Raw genomic sequence first — 17,137 nt, forward strand, 5'->3', positions numbered from 1 at the left:
AATAATGTTCAAGTATTTACAAAGGACAAAACTGACACCACCAACTGTAAAGTTTTTTTTAAATCCTAAAAAGAGGGTTTATTTATTTCCTAACACAATTTGTATAACAAAGTCATTCCCAAAGGAGCTACAAAAACTGATTTGGTAATTTATTAAAAAAAAAAAGATTTTCTTATGCAAGTGCACGCAGAGTCTCAGGCAATTTTATACAGGCTTAAAAATATTGACTGGAGAGGCAAGATGTGCTTGGACGCTTTTAAACAAAGGTGTTCAATGTCTCTAAGGCCAATGTCCTGCTTGTTTTGGATGTGCTTCTTGTTCAACAACCATGACTCAACAAGATGGTTCTTTATCATACCTCTAAAGAACCTGACTACATACTAAAAGTGTAATTTGGTCACTTGAATCAGCCATGTTGTGCAGAGATACAGTGAAAGCATGCAGGATCCAAACCCCCGAGGACAGCAGTTGGACAGCACATCTGAAGGACAGTGTGATTCTGTGAAAGTGGAGCTGAGGGAAGTTTGTGTAAGTAAGATGACATATTATTCAAAAATCAATCCAATGCTCAGTCCCAAGGAATGGAGGTTCTTCATATTGAAAGTAATTGACAATGGGTTGCTTGCTTCAGAATACCAATTGGTCTATGGAGCGTCTCAGTGAGTATGGTAGTTGTCCCTGGTGGTAACAACTACCGCCTTCGCGTATAAATCTTCTGCAGAGGCCTGATAATTAACCATCATTTGATCCAGATGTGTTGAACCAGGGAAACTACCAAAACCTGCAAAGTGGTTCCATGAGGACTGACTTTGGACACCACTGGTTGAGAAATTTTATTTACCAAACGAGAAGTAAGATACTTCTTGTAGTTGCTCACTAGAGTTTTTTTCACATCTCTGGAGATATTTTGGAGCACAACTCTTTATAAAAGTCTTCTGAAGGTTTTGAGAATATTCTCCACAGTGGAGACGGAGAAACAAGTAAAACTGTGAGCATGGGGCGGGGCTTAACCCTTGTGCGTGCGAGGACTGAGGCAAACGGGATAGGGTTAGAGGACTGTGGCAAGTTATAGCTCTAGCCAGGCGCGAAAAAAAAAACAAAAAAAACACCACTCTATTGTCGTCTTGGTGATATTTTTTGGGTCATCCAGAACCACAATTTTTAGACCAGGAATATTTGCAGTGGAAGGATTTTTTTAAGAGGTATTTCAAATTTGCAGTAATCCTACTATGTTCCAGCAGGTCTTGAAGTACACTAACCATCCTATTATAATGAAAGTCTTTTTCCACAACCAAATGTTCTAAAATTTAAGTGCCTCTTTTAAAAATACAAAATATGTTCTGTTTTTCTACACTTTGTCACAGTTGGAACTTTATAAACTCAATAATGGATTAAAAAACGTCTGTAGGGTGGACATTTTATTAATGGAGGGCTAAAAACATTAGCTCCGGGAACTCTTAGCAAAAGCAAATAAGCCGTTTGATTCACAAAATGCACTTCTTGGAAAAGATGAAGCCATTATGTGAGCCGGATGAGTCTGAATGCAGAAAGGAGGAGGAGGGGGAGGAGGAGAAGGGCGGCGGGAAGTTAAGGTCGAAGCAGGAAGAGTGTCGATATCACAGCAGCAATTACTGCTTTATAAATGGGCCTGTTGTCGCTGTGAATGAGCAGCTCCATCAATCTGTCCTGACAGCATGCTCCTTAGCCCGTCACTCCTGCTTCTGCTCGCAATCTGTAGATTTCAACTTAGCCCAGAAATTGATAATCCGATTCAGACATAACTTGGTTAGCTGCTGAATGTGCTGCAGGAGGAGGTTTAGGAAGAGGAGGAGGATGCCTGTTCAGCTCAACAGCACTCAGCCACCACTTACAGCTTAAAACAAAAAAAAAAAACTCACACCTCTTCAGAAATTGAGAGAACTAATCAATTACTTTTGTCAGAAATTGTATTAATGGAGCAATCTACAAAAAAATATTCAAACTTTTCAAATCTATAACTGAAACATATACAATATTTAGAAGAATGGACCAAATTAAGAAGACAAGAAAGTGACAGTCATACACACTCTTAAACGTGTCATTTTAGGAAAGAGAGACAAGTAAGCAAAATATTAATGTGCAATGTTTCAGTCATAGATCTCCAGACAAACATATTCCAGTGATTATGTACTCTACTAATAGGAAGTGATTCTACTTGTTTGACCAATCAAATCCAAATATCAAAATGATATAAAAATGTATGCAGTATTGGAAAAACATTAATTCATATTATCTAATAAATACAACTAATAAAATACATAAAAAAAGACTAGTTACTTCATTATGCACATAAAAAACTTAAAATAAACATTATGTAGAGTGATAAGTTAAGAGGTACTCTTACTAAAAAGTTAAATCATTAAGCATTAAAAAAAACAAAGGCAATCCAAAAAAAAAAAAAAAAACATGGTTTGAATAACTTATCAAGGTTGTCACCACTAGATGGAAGAGGGGCCAGTTCAATTCCACAAAATTGCAATAAAGAAATGTCAAAAATAAGTATCAACTCTGCATTTCGTGCTTTTATGCTTACTAAAGCTTTAAGTTGTTTGTCCCAGCATATTCATTCCACAAAGAGCAACTAATAATGCCAATCACACGGTGGATGCACAAATGACAACGCTAATAACAGCAATTGTTTATTTTTGTCATTATGGGCATGAAAAAAAAAGTGATTCCTGCCATATGCACAATCACCATAGTGTTAACAGCTATGGGCTATCCAGGCTACAATGATTTGTAAACTTTTGATTGCTAAAATGTGTTTGGTTAATTCACAACACTTGAGTAAAATAGATACTCACCTGCAGAGGCACACATCCATCCATTATCTTACACGCTTATCCATAGTGGGGTCATGAGGGGTGCTGGTGCCCATCTTCAGCAAGAGGCGAAAGGCGGGGTACACCCTGGACAGGTCAGCAGTCCACCCGCAACCTGTGTATACATTTAAAGAAAAAAAGCTTAAAAATAATGCCTCCACGTGTGACATAATGTAGCAAATCCAAAGAAATCAAGCCAGCTGTTACAAAGAAATTGTAGAAGTCGACCGTTGGCCATATTTTCCAGATGTCTGAAGGTCCAAATACATTAAAACAATGTAAGTATAAACACCATGTGAATGTCTGACTGTCATTCTGCTCAAAAAGTAAATAAAATTAAAACAGTTCTGTCATATTTATGGAAGATAATAAAGTTTATGTAAACTTGAAAAAAAAAACATAAAATAGAAATAAAAAAAAAGTCAAAATGATCATTGAGAGTTAGGATAAATCTTTAAAAATTATTTGCTACCCACATTTACTAATTAAGGAAAAACAAAACCAGGCTTATTCAGGATTACACAAAAACTTACAGATAATTTGATTTTGAGCAACAGCAGAAGAAATAGAGGCAAAGACAATTCAATCAGCTTTATTTACATACCATCAGTTCCCAACAAATAACATCTCACGGCACTTTATGTAGCAAATAAATACAATCCATATAAATTTACACACATATATATATAGCAATTTACATTAATGCATTGGAACCATAAAACAATTCTGATTTCATTATTTCATTTCAATAAAGTAGTACTTAGAGAACAGTACAAATTCAGTTGTAGAGAGAGTTGATGCCATCTGTCCACAAAAGTCCATTTAGTAGCATTGACTTTATAGTGATCCCTCCATCTTACCAAACTAGGACCATGCTACTGACTATTAAAAACAAAATTGCCCTTGCTTTGAGAAAAAGACATCGACATCAGCAGATTAAAAAAAAAAGTTTTTGGTTGTCTGACATCATTATTTCAGCGTGACAGCGAGTGTCATCTTTCTAAAAGAAGACAGTGTGTCTATGTGGGTTCACCATTAAACATAAAGATCTGAATTCGGTCTTCAACAACTGTTTAGATAGTTGCAACATAAAATGCAATCGTTACATCTAACCATTAAAAATAGTTTTAATCTTTTGCAAGAAGTTGTTTTTATTGCAATGAACACTTTCAGCTGGATGTTACCTTAAATTAAGTCTTCCTTTAGGACAGACTTAATTTGTCATAGACCCTTAACCAGTTTTTTTGTGATTAAAAACATTTGATTTTGTTTTCTCACATTAACTAGAGAAATATCTTAACAATGCCAGTCTGGATATTGGAAGACGTCAAACTGATCCTGAGTGGTCATTAATTTATTATCTCTACAGCTGCAACAGATGTTATGAAAGCCTTTGGGAACCCCTGCAGGTTGAAATGAGGTTTCTAAACATTTAACAGCCTGACTGACTCTGATGAACCTGGAAAAATACTGGGCTGGCGACATGACCACAAATAACCCACAGTGTAAACCTCTGACACTGGGCCTCTTTCCAGCTCAAAGCAATATCTAAATGAGTAAACAAGAAAATGAATCGTTCTCAAATATATGATGACCTTGCCTCTAAAAACATATTCTTATGTAACACATAAAGGCTAGGCAGTTGACTGCAGCTACAAATGCAGCATCAGAAGAGTGTTCCTTAAAAAGAACCTGAAGCGTGAATGAAAAACAGGAGGCAGTGCTTTTTTTAATCATTGTAAATAAGTGATTGTACAAAAACAAAAAAACAAAAATATAATCAGAAATACACATTAAGAATAAGATCCAAAACAAAAGAACCAACTGTCTTTACATCAGATACATATAAACACAACAAATAAATGCTATTATTAGATTTCTAATCATTTTAACATGATCCAACATTTAATTTAAAAATATATATTTCAAGTCTATCAATTTAAAGAGCACTTTCAAAAATCTCAATTATCAAAATTAAAATTGATCATCAAGCCTTTCAAATATTCAAGCAGTGAGAAAAAAATATTCAATACCACTCAATATTAAATTTATACAAAAGTGTAGCTCGACATTCTCAATTGATTTTACCATCATATCAAACTGCCTTGTTGTTTTTGTATTGCTTTTATAGCGTCAGTACAAAAAGTGCCAAAACACACACAAAATAAAACCGGTGCACCAAATAACAATTGAGTGCATATATTAGACCTTTGTCGACTTCCATATTTCCAAAGATAATAATTTTACCTTTTCAACAGAAAGAGTGCAAAGGGTTGTGATGGTGTGCTCATAGAAATCATCCAGCCAGATGCACAAATGGACCATTTAATCTGGAAGAGATTAAAACAAATTAATCTTCTTTTCACATCTCTCCCTGCTCTCCAATCCTAAAACCTCAGCAGCGCAGAACAACGCTGCCAAACATTTCCTTCAAAAGTCAACAAAAATAGATAAATAAAAAAATCACAACAAACCAAGAACAATAGGAGGAAAACGCCACCTGGTGGCCACAATAACACAAAACACAGTGGGACAAAATTATACAAACAAATATAAATAAAGTATATAACTTTAAACAAAAAACACACATACCTGGAAGATATTAAAACAAATTAATCTCCTTTTCACCTCTCTCCATGCACTCCGATCATAAGCCTGAAAATAAAAGCGGTGCTCAAACGAGCTGCGCTGCACCGCCAAACACTTGGGATATATTCGCGCCAAAAAAAGACAATAAAACTGTGAGTAAAACCCACAATAACGGTCAAAACTACTACACAATACACAAACAACAATAATAAACAACATTTACCAGAGTCCTCGGCACGAACGGCTACTTCCATACAGAAAACAAAAGAATATCGCAGCAACGAACTTTCCCTTGACTTACCCTCTGCAGCGCAAAACAACGCTGAGGGCAAAGGGGAGCGGAGAGCTGAGGGCAAAGGGCGGGGAAGAACTACCGCAGCCCAGGAAGCACAAACAAGGCAGAGTGCAGAAAGGCGATTCCCGCAGGCAAAAATAATAAAGCAACAAATAAGAATAACTCAAGGAGATAAAATTCACAAATTCTCGATATAACATGATTTAGAAATAATAATTAATAAAGTACATTTTTAACTCTGCTACATAAGGAGTACTTAGCATCAATGTGCGCCAGGTGTTTATTGGAGTTCTGAACTAGCAGCGCCAGCAATTCTGGTAAGAACAACGCTTCAATGAGCAATTAACTAATAGTTTTAGACATGGAAAAAAAAATCTGCTACAAGATGACAACAGACTCATCATGTAATCCAGTTTGCAGATTTGAAGAGTTTGTTTGGGAAACGCCAAACAGAGCGGGCGATGGCCACAGTGCAGACGGAGAAGCAAGTATAACTGTGAGCATGGGGCGGGGCTTAACCTTTGTGCGTGCGAGGACTGAGGCAAACGGGTTAGGGTTAGAGGACTGAGGCAAACGGGTTAGGGTTAGGGTTAGAGGACTGTGGCAAATGATTTTACAGGTGTGGGGTCGGTTGGACCCCATTTGTAAATACAAGGGTTAAAAGAAGTTGGCGAGTTTGGAGCAAAACAGGAAGTGGGTCCCAGAAAAATAAATAAATAAAAGTCACTGACCAAACGCGGAATACACGGGTTAAAAGAAACATTTCAGTTGCTTTAGAAGGGCCTCCCAAGAATTTTGAACCATCATTTTTTTTTAACGTTAAGCACAAAAATAGAGCTGCTGAAAAACAACACCATCTTATGAGCTGACCTTACATAACTATTTTAGAGGCTTTTTGAGAGATTATCAAGCGAGAATAAGGGCGTATTCGTACCAGCCCTGTTTAGTCAGATTTAATTGAACTCTAGTTAATTTGCCTTGAAAGTCCAGCGTGGGTGTGGGGAGGTATAAATGTGCAATCAAACTGATGCAGACTAAAAAAAAAGACACTCTGGTCTGCCTAAAATCCTAACTCTCTATTCATTTGAAGTGATTTGAATGCTGCCAAGACGACTGGAGACCACTACAAAAGCAGGAAGCAGACTATGTTGCAGGGCATCCTGGTTAAGTACAAGAGCAAACTTGTGTGTCTAGGGCCTGGAGAGAAAAATTGGATTGTGTTTTTTACCAAGGTTTTCGTGTTGTTTCCTTCAGTGGTTCTTGGTGCAGTCACCACAAGTGAGGGGTCAACATGTTTTCCAAAGAAATTAGGTTGTTTGACACAGTGCAGTGTGAAAGAAAATTGCAGTCTTCTTTAGGTTTGAGTCTACTAGAGTGGAAACACCTTAAGTATTTCTTGTCCACATGCAAGTTATTTTGTTGGAATTGAAAGGAGCTAAAAGTTGTTTCTGTCTGCCTAATGACTTTTTGTTGTTGTTTTGTTTTTCAATTTGAGACAAAATCTAGATCAGTTCATTTTATAACTATTACGCTGTACATTTCCTGCTGTGTCAGAGATGATTGTCCTGTTGATCATCCCGAGAAGGTGAAGCTTTTGCTGCTGGACATCTAGCCTCATATTCAAGTTGAGAAAGTTGAGCAGTTCTTGGGTTATGGACTCAGAAGATGGTAGACAGACATACAGTGCAGTAATGTCATATAGCAAGAGAGTGGTGACTGCTGTACTATTTAGCCACCCATGTAAATCCCACATGTAGCTACTATTACAAATATTAATGACTACTAATATTAATATTATTGACTAACATTTGTAATAGTAGAATTATACATATATTAATATTTATAAAGAACTATGCCGACCTTTTTTCTGCTATTTAGTTTGATGAGTGGAAGGGAAAACACAGTTAAAGGTAGGACAGGCTCACATTGCTGGACTATCAATACTCAAAGCACTCACTAAGATGCATTTTGAATCACCAATAGTCTGAGCTCTGATCTGCTTTAGGTCTGTTTGGTTTCTCCGGTGGGCCAACTGGAGTCTTCCCAGGACCTTCATGACGTGGGATGTGAGGGCAACAGGTTGATGGGTAAGTTTTCTTTCGTACTGGAACAAGGTAGGATCTCTTCCACAACAATAGAACCTCCTTTTGGGTCAAGCTGGGGTGGAAGATGTGCAAAATCCTTTCCGTCAGAAGTACTCTGCACAGGCCTCCAGGACTCTGGAGCTGACACCATCTGGACCTGCAGCCTTGATCCTGTTCTGTCTGCCTCTTCACCTGACGTAGACACAGATGCAGGGAGAGGGGGGCTCAAAGGAAGCAAAAGCATCTATTAATTTGGTTGTAGACAAACTTATAGAAGAATAAGAGTCCATGACTGAGATGAAAGATAAAACATCTGAGGTGTGAAATGAGACTGTGGGTCAAAGGGTGGGATGTCTGTTTGGCTGAGGATGACGCTGAGCTTGCTCCTGAACTAAACCTGTTGAAGAATGTGTTCAGCTCATTTGCTCTGTCCAGACTTTCATATATCATCTGATCTTTTTGCTTGAAGCCTATTATTTTCTTCATCCCTGACCGCACATATCTGACATTATTCCTGTGTATACATTTCTCCAACTTTTTCCTGTACTTCTCCTTGCTGTCTCTAATGAGATGCTTCTGTTTTGAGGCAGCTAGTCTTAATTCCAGTCACTGGCTACACAGACAGCAGGTCTTAATGTACTTTGGATCCAAAGATTTTTTTTTCAGAGATGCAGTCTTCTACTCACCCAGCGAGATAAGAATATTTGCACCTGTGTTCTGACTAAAACAACCTGCAGAGAGCTGTGGGCAAAGGGGGACAAACGCTGCTTCTCACTGAGTTTTGCAGCTGTATATGATGTCAGTGGGATTCCACCTGTGGAGCGCCTCTTTCCTGGGAACTGTCATGAAAATTGGTTAATACTGTGCATTCTGGAATTCAGAGTTTTTTTTGTTTGTTTTTTTAACAAGTCTCATTTTTTGGTTTTCTTGTCATTTACCATGGTACTGGGCATTACTCGTATGTGGTGAATTGACCATCCATTGAACATAAGATTGGCTGCTGTCTTAAATATTTCTTCTTCTGATTATTCTATTTCACAATTAAATGATTATCTTTAAATAAAATGGAAATGGCCTTATAAGAAAGCAGCAGTTACCTCTTTAAAGTTATTGCTGAGGACCTTAGCATTGTGTCAACACACACCTCTATCCTCACACAAATGATCATCACTTGTTCAGTAACATCTGTTACATCACATTGAAGCAACAAGAGTAAACTTTTGCAGGACTACAGCTTTGGTTTTAGTGAGGTGAGGTGACAAATGAATGGAAAACATTCCTGAAAGCAAAAAATAGGTTTGCTCTTGCAAACTTCCTCCATGGTTGATTTGATGTTCTGTAAAAGAAAAAAAAAACATTAAATAAATAAAATGCAAACAGAACAACAACTGATTATAGAAAAATATTGTTTTTCTCCTAAAATAAAAAACATAACAATCTTTGCAAGATTTCTTAGTTTTCAGCCAGAGCAGTTTTCAGCCAGAATTGATTTTGAAAGGATTCTTGTTTATTTACTTGTTTCCTTTTTGGACCTGAGCTTTGTTGGCTTTTGTTTTCTCTTTATTAGCATAATTACTCAAGTATCACAATTCCAGTTGTATAAAATCTGCTGGAGAGGAAAAACATGGCAATAGAAGATTTACAGTGCACAGATTTCCCATTCATCATAACAGAAATAAAACATTGAAACCAGTGAAGGACAAAATCTCATGTCCCCTTCATTCTGCTCACCTTTTATTTTCTAGAAATTCCTTATCTGCCCAGTGGTGCATTTTTGTATGCTGGCAGACTTCCTTTCAGTTCACATCTAAACCAAAATATCTCCACTGCGGTGGCGAGCTCTGAACACAAAGTTTGTTTAGTTTCACTGGAATACAGGGCGTTTAAAGCCTATTTAAGCAGGTAAGTGTTCATTCTGCAGCTGAATAGCAGAATGCCCAGCCTCTATAGTTCGGTATTGATCCTCAGCGGCCCATCCTAACCTGACTGGAAGGAGCTTTGAGGATTTACAGCCATTGGAATCTCCTGGTAATAAGATCTTTAAAAAAAAAGAAACACACATGAAGACACCAGAGGTGAGATCACTTTCAGACCTCTGCTCTGCTGTCAAGCAGAACATTTGCAGTTAATTTTGCGTTTGTAGATTTTTTTCCTAAACCTGTATTAAAAGCTGTCATCCTCGTCAGAACTTCAAAGCTTAAATTAGCTCTAAATGAGCCAGACTTGATGTGCGAACACACCAGCGTTCACTTAACCTGTGGGTTAGGTGTGAAAAAAAGTCTAAAGCTCAGTAAAAAGTGTCGCAGCATGCTCCACTCTGACCCCCCTGGATGGAGCTAGCTGAAAGGAGGTTGTCTAGCATCGAAGAAGTAAATTAACAGCAAGCGTCAGACAGCAGCTGCTTCCCCCTGCTCCCCGAGACCTCCAGAATATCCATCCATACATATGTATGCCAGCAAGATTACATCCTCTGCAGCCGTCCAGATGCTCCTGCTGCCGTGATGACACACAACAAGATCTGCTGCCAGTTTCTGTCTCCTCGTCCATCAGGCATCCGGCTTGTTCTGCATCCTCCTACACGGCAGCCATGCACAACATGCATCACCTTTCTGACAGTATGCGAGGAGGCAGCCTCTGCAGCCAGGAGTCCCGCTGCTGCCAGGACACGATTACCATCCAGCCGAGTCACAGGAGGAAACCGCTGGCTCCAACAGGCTTTTACAGGCAGATCAGTAACACTAGATCAGGAACAGATTATTTAAACACAAAAAGCAAAGTCTCTTGAAAAATAAAATCTTGACTTATTTCCACTATCAAATGGAAAAATTTGAAGTCACATTGTAATGTCTCACTGGAATATAACATCTTTTGATTACCAACCCCAGTTTGAGACTGGTTGATAGTCTGGTCGTTCTGATCTTCATTCAATCCTTTGTCCAATATATCCACTATACCTTCTAATAGTTTATAATAACTGACTCCAAACTAAGCGCTTGATCCTTTGTCTTCAGCTTTAGCCAATATTTACAAGTAAAATAAATATATTTATTTGTGGTTATTTTTGTTGTTCAGACAGCAATTACTTATTAAAGTGGGGAATCTTAAAACAGACATACTTGGGTTTAAATGTCCTCACTCAATATAACACTACAGTACTGTGACACATACAGTATCTGATAAGTGTGATCAGATTCAGTCTACAGTCATTAAAAGTTATAAAACAATGATAAATAAAAAAATTTCAAATGTGTTTAAACATTGATTAACAATCTTTTTTCCTTTAGTTATCGTCAGCTAAACTAATAACAGATAGGTACAGCAGAAACATGTTTGTAGTAAAAATGCATTTATTAGAATGACAAACATTCAACCGGTCAGTCGACAAGTATGGAAAATTGATACTGTGACTGTCTAATCTCAAGCAAATATTTTTTTTGCAAATAAAAAAAGAAAACTAAAGGAATATGAGGAAACATGCAAAAAGACAGGACAGGAAGGTTTTAGGGAAAGCTTGGAACTGAAATGAATTAGTATTGGAAGGAAACACTGTAGTTTAGAAAAGACCTATATTATATATTAACTAGATAAATATTGACGTTTCAAGAGAAAGATAATATATTTTGGCACGAGCAGTTAATCACCAAATATATCATATTTATATTTACTATATACTTAAACCACTCTACTGTTTATTTTAACAATAGATTACTTTAGCTTACAGATATACTACATGTGTAATTTACACAAAAATAATAAAAAATGCATAATATGATGTAAGCGATTTTATATACAGAAAAACAACCTGTGGTCCATCAGCTGAGAGTAACCATAATAAAAGGGATGTTTGGCATACCATCGGCTTCCACATTATAAATATCTGAATTTCTTATGACCACTAATAGAATTAGATTAGTCACTCTTTGGTCTATTTTATCAGAAACTGTAGAGTACTCACTATTTAGATGCAGCGACCAGAAGCCCAGAGAAAACTTTTGGATCAACATTGTTAGACGATTTTTCAGACTCCTGTTCTCCCAACCCAGAAATGGAATAAGACCAGAGGATACTTAGTAACCCTGAACAGGAGCACCTAGTTTATATGCTTTAGATCAACAATAGATTATTTTTCTTCTTTTGCTCTTTCCTTTGGTTTATTTTGTTTGTATTTCCTTTTAATTCTTGTAAAGCTCTTTGTATTGCCTTGTTACTGAAAATGTGCTATATAAATAAAATCAAATTTACCTTTAATATTTCCATGCGACCAAATTTGCGAGCAAGGGAAAGTGTAAAAGCCTTTTTCAGCCAGCTCATCAGCAGGGTGCTACAGCTGCTGAGGAAGCAGTTCATTCTTTCATTTCTTATCTTGTTCAGGCTATATTGTTCAGAAATGTTAGTCATTTTGGAAGTAAAACTTTCTAATCATTCGGTATACCTTGAAAACAGTAACTGGTACAAAGCTATTAAGAAGTTCTTCAAAAGTTTTCTCAAGCTACTTGTTTGTTTCCTTTTTGCCCACGAGATTCCCAAAACACACACGGAGAAAGGGGATGATGTATATAAGGAAGCCAGCGGGTTTTACCAGCGTCGATACAAAGAGAACGACAAGCAGGGAGCAGACTGGTCATTTAGGGTTGAGGGAAATAGAGGGAAACGCCCTCCAGCGGAGAGACTGTCCACCTCCCCTCCATTCCACCTTCACCTCGGCCGCGTGTTCCTGCTGTCTGTTGCCGCGGCAATGGTGGAAGATAGGGGCTGCCAGCCGACGGCCAGTGGGAGGATTAATCGCCGGCGGATGGTGAGGCATCTGCTGCTTGCCCGCCACCAACTGCTGCTGAAACATGATTAAATGGCCTCTTCCAGCTAACACGTGGAGGCACCATTGCTTCTTTCTGCCTCAAAAAGCGTCTTTCTCACTTATACTTCACTTCTGTACCTGCACTGCTTTTCTGCTCTAAATGTCCTTCTGTCTCTGACTGCTGTTCTACTTCTTACAAGTTGATTAATTTTTCTGATTGAACTCATTAACTGACCAATAGAAATGCAGCTTTTCTCAGAAAGGACCATTAAAACAGTCTACAGAATTATTAGCATTAGATCTCAAGTCTTTACTGGTAGGAGTTGTAACCTTTTTGATGTCTCTGACACCTTCTCACAGAACTAGCTCCATGCAGGAAGACAAGTTTGGTTACAAACCTGTGTGGTGCACCTAAAAATGTCACCACATTATTTTGATTGTTTTATAATTTTGAAATATTTTAATATACAATTTATTCTGTTTTTTTCCAGAAATGAACAAATTATATTTTGTTTGCATTTTGTCATGTTAATCTGCCTACATTTAGCAGCTTCCTGAGGTTGGGATGGGAGCAGTTGGGGCGAAGCGCAACCTTTGTTTTGGAGGCGTTGCTTTCGGGTTGACCCCGCCTCTCGCCCGAAACGTCAGCTCGAGATGGGCACCAGCAACCCTCCTGACCCCACTAAAGGACAAGGGAGCAAGAAAATGGATGGATGGATGGATGGATGGATGGATGGATGGATGGATGGATGGATGGATGGATGGATGGATGGATGGATGGATGGATGGATGGATGGATGGATGGATGGATGGATGGATGGATGGATGGATGGATGGATGGATGGGGCTTTCGGGTTGGTTTTGGGGGCGGACTTCCTGTTTGCCTCAGAAGTTAGATCTGGATGCTAAAAGCAGTGCTTTGGTCGTCATTACTGAATCCTGTTTTATTATTCTTCAGGTCAGGAGATGGTAAAAACACACCAAACCTACTCTGTAAGAAGTTTGCCTCTTATTTCATCAGTAGATAGCAATGTGTTATGATTTCTGTACACCTTTCTTCTAATAGTTGTAACTTTTATCAGCTGAGAATGGCAGGATGCCAACCTGTGCCAGGCAAGTCTGTATTGGGTTAGACGGTGATATCTTACTAACGCAGGGTTTTAGGAGTTTTATTTTGCTTTTGTTTGAATAGTATTCACTATGTGTTGCTTGGTGACTCTTAAAGCAGGTTAGAGCCTGAGAGTAAAGTGAGTCTAGCTGAAGTTAAAGGTAGAGAAACTACTCTTTGTTCATGAAGTGTGGGAATTTAGAAATTAAGATGGCAAAAGGTAAAGTGTGAAGTTAATTGATTTTATGAGAAAACTAAACAAGGGTTTTAAAACAAAGGTAATGGATAGCATTAATATTGTACATTGTAAAAGGTCTGTTGGTTAACAAATAAATATGACACAATCTGGATGCTAAAAGCAGTGCTTTGGTCATCATTGCTGAATCCTGTCTTACTATTCTTCAAAATGTGCACATCACTGTTACAGCAGTCCTGACACTTGGGTCCTGTAACACTACAGTTCATAATTTTTTTATTTTATTTTTCTTTTGGTTACAAAAAAAAAAGGTTGGTTTAATTATATTTCATTGATTTCCAACTAAAAGCCATCAAGCAGTATGTCAGCCTAGAAAAAGCTTGAAAATTGGAGATAAAGTGATTTCAGAGTCTGATAGTTTAGTACTTTGTTAAAAATTAAATTCTGAGCTCTGTAAGAGTCCGATACATAGCAGTAGATCTACTTATTTGTATTTTTTCATCATTGTATTTTGCCCTAATGAGCTTGCTTTACTCTCATTGCTTTATATGGTCTTGCCTTTTTACTAATCTTTGTTTAATTCAAAGGTTTGAGGAAATCTTTTTCCAGTTACTTCAGTTTCATCCAAGACACATTTTTGTAAGTTACATACTGCAGCTTTAACCGAGTTGTCTCAGTTTAAAATGTCAAAGACACATTTTAAACTGAGAATAGATGTACATTTTGAGTTCAAATCCAACTTTGCACTCATTATAACTTAATTTTTTTGTTGTTGTTAATTTCTTAAATGTATGCACATAACCTCTGTAAGTCATTATAAAATCATCCACCTGCTAAGTCTTACAGCTTTGAGGGGTTGTGGAGATTCAAGCTGCAAGTTTTTGAAACTCTTTTTTTTTTTTTAAATGAGCGTTTTGTAAAGAGCTGTAACCGAAGACAAAAGGTTATTAGGGAAATAAGAACATCTCTTTATTAATATGTGACACAGTAGGGCTTTGACACGAAGGAAGTGTGATCATGCTTACCTGTCAGCTTGTGTCTCAGCTCTGATAAAGTGACGCAGATCCAGTTTGCACTAGATATGTAAATGTCTCTCAGAAACAGCCCTGCAGCAACTCCTGCTGTTGGAGTCTAAGGGTCTCGGTCATCCTCCGAACACAACATGTTCCTATTTGTTCTGACTGGTTGGATTCTGCTCTCTGAAGCTTGACACCCTCTGAACTGTCGGCTGCTTCACCTGCAGAGAGTCTCTCTGTTCTTGGCAGTCAGTAGCCTGGAAGAGGTTTACAAATGCACAAACACAGCTTTTCGGCTCACAACAGCTCTCACGTAAAACCTGGCCTATCTCTTTTATTAAGTGGTTCTTGATCACAAATTTCATCAAAAGGTCCTAATTAAATTTATTTGGTCTGCGATTGGCTGAAACTGATGCTTCAAGAATATGAATGTCCCTTAAATGTAAAGCCGTGGTACTAGCTGTAAGATGTTTTTATTCAGAGAAGTTCAAATATCTTGTCTTGTTCTTGTTATTCGTAGAATGTAACATAAAATGGATAGATGTATTAGAGCCTTACAAGCATTGATGCGGGTGCTGCTTTGCTCTGTTGTGGTGAATAAAGAGTTGACCCAAAAGGTGAAGCTCCTGATTTAATGCTCCATCTACATTCTGACCCTGCTCTATGGTCATGATGTATGAATGGTGAAAGAACGAGATCCCAGATACAGGCTGCTGAAATGAGCTTCATCTGTAGGGTGGCCGGGCTCAGCTTTAGAAATAATTTAAGCCGATTTGTTTTCTGGGGGGGAGCTTGGAGTAGAGTACTAGCAAGAGACAGTTGAGGTGGTTCAGGCATTTGATCAGTATGCTTCTGATGTGTCCATCTTCTAAAGTTTTGTGGACCCATCCCACTGGAAGGATACCCTGGTGTAAACCCAGAACATGCTGGAGGAATTACATTTCTCTACAGAGTGTTGCTGAATAGAAGGATGACGGTGTTTCCCTCCTGGACTTGATTTTGGATGTGGCTGGAAACATCAAGAATTGTGCATTGCCGCAGGGTGTGACTTAATCAATATGTTGCAGCCAACAACTTAAAAACAAGCAAAAATAACCTGAGTGAAGTTGCCCCCCCCCCCACCTTCTTCAAATCAGACAAAATTGGTGTCAAACGTTTGTGCTGGTTTGTGCAGCAAAAATTTTCGTTTGTGCCGCTATCATTTTAAACATATAAAGAAATGTTTCTAGAGGTCATCTAAGGTCAACCACTCCCCCCACCTTCTTCAAACAAGACAAAATGGGTGTCAATCAACTCGGCTACGTTTGTGCAGCAAAAATTTTTGTTTGTGCTGCTTTGGCTTTGAAAATATTAATGAAAGTGTAAAGGTCAAAAGGTCAACCAGCTCCTCAACTTTTATGAAATCCAACTTTCTTTATATCTTTAAAATGATAGCGGCACAAACTAAAATGTTTGCTGCACAAACGTAGCACAAATGTTTGACACCAATTTTGTCTGATTTGAAGAAGGTGGGGGGGGGGCCAACTTCACTCAGGTGCAAAAATATAGTACTGGTTACCATCCATCCATTTTCTTTACACCCTTGTCCCTCAGTGGGGTCGGGAGGGTTGCTGGTGCCTATCTCCAGCCAACGTTCCTGGTGAGAGGCGGGGTCACCCTGGACAGGTCGCCAGTCTGTCGCAGGGCAACACAGAGACACACAACCATGCACACACACATTCACACCTAGGGACAATTTGGAGAGGTCAATCAACCTGACAGTCATGTTTTTGGACTGTGGGAAGAAGCCGGAGTACCCGGAGAAAACCCACGCATGCACAGGGAGAACATGCAAACTCCATGCAGAAAGACTGAGGCCGGGAATCGAACCCAGAACCTTCTTGCTGCAAGGCAACCAGTTTACTGGTTACCAGTTTTTTTTTTTTTTTTTTATTAATTGGACATTTATTAATTTGCTTAACTAGTGTAATAAAACAATGTTTTTTGCTAAAGTCTTCTGAGTGTATTGAACTTATGGCTTATCTTATATCTTTATTTCAATTATGCTTACAAGGTTTGTGTGGAATAGACACCTCTGCTTTGCCACTCTGGAGGTAATCTGTCAGAAATGGGTCCCTGCAGCTGCAAGTGACAGATAAACAGAAGTGAGTTTTCACGGCAGCCTTTGAGATGCTAGTTCTCACAGTCTGTCTC

General features: G+C 38.3%; 1 long non-coding RNA gene across 1 annotated transcript; it reads right to left on the reverse strand.

The window, feature by feature from the left end:
* Positions 1-1,222: 1,222 nt before the first annotated feature.
* Positions 1,223-10,589, reverse strand: LOC145553136 (uncharacterized). The gene is made up of 2 exons (XR_014089373.1): positions 5,109-10,589; positions 1,223-2,976 (listed from the first exon to the last, which is right to left on the reverse strand). It is a non-coding gene; the product is annotated as an uncharacterized LOC145553136 (long non-coding RNA).
* Between the last annotated feature and the right edge of the window lie 6,548 nt (positions 10,590-17,137).

This window comes from Poecilia reticulata, chromosome 10, assembly GCF_904066995.2.
Source record: "Poecilia reticulata chromosome 10, P_reticulata-male-v2, whole genome shotgun sequence".
Taxonomy (NCBI): domain Eukaryota; kingdom Metazoa; phylum Chordata; class Actinopteri; order Cyprinodontiformes; family Poeciliidae; genus Poecilia; species Poecilia reticulata.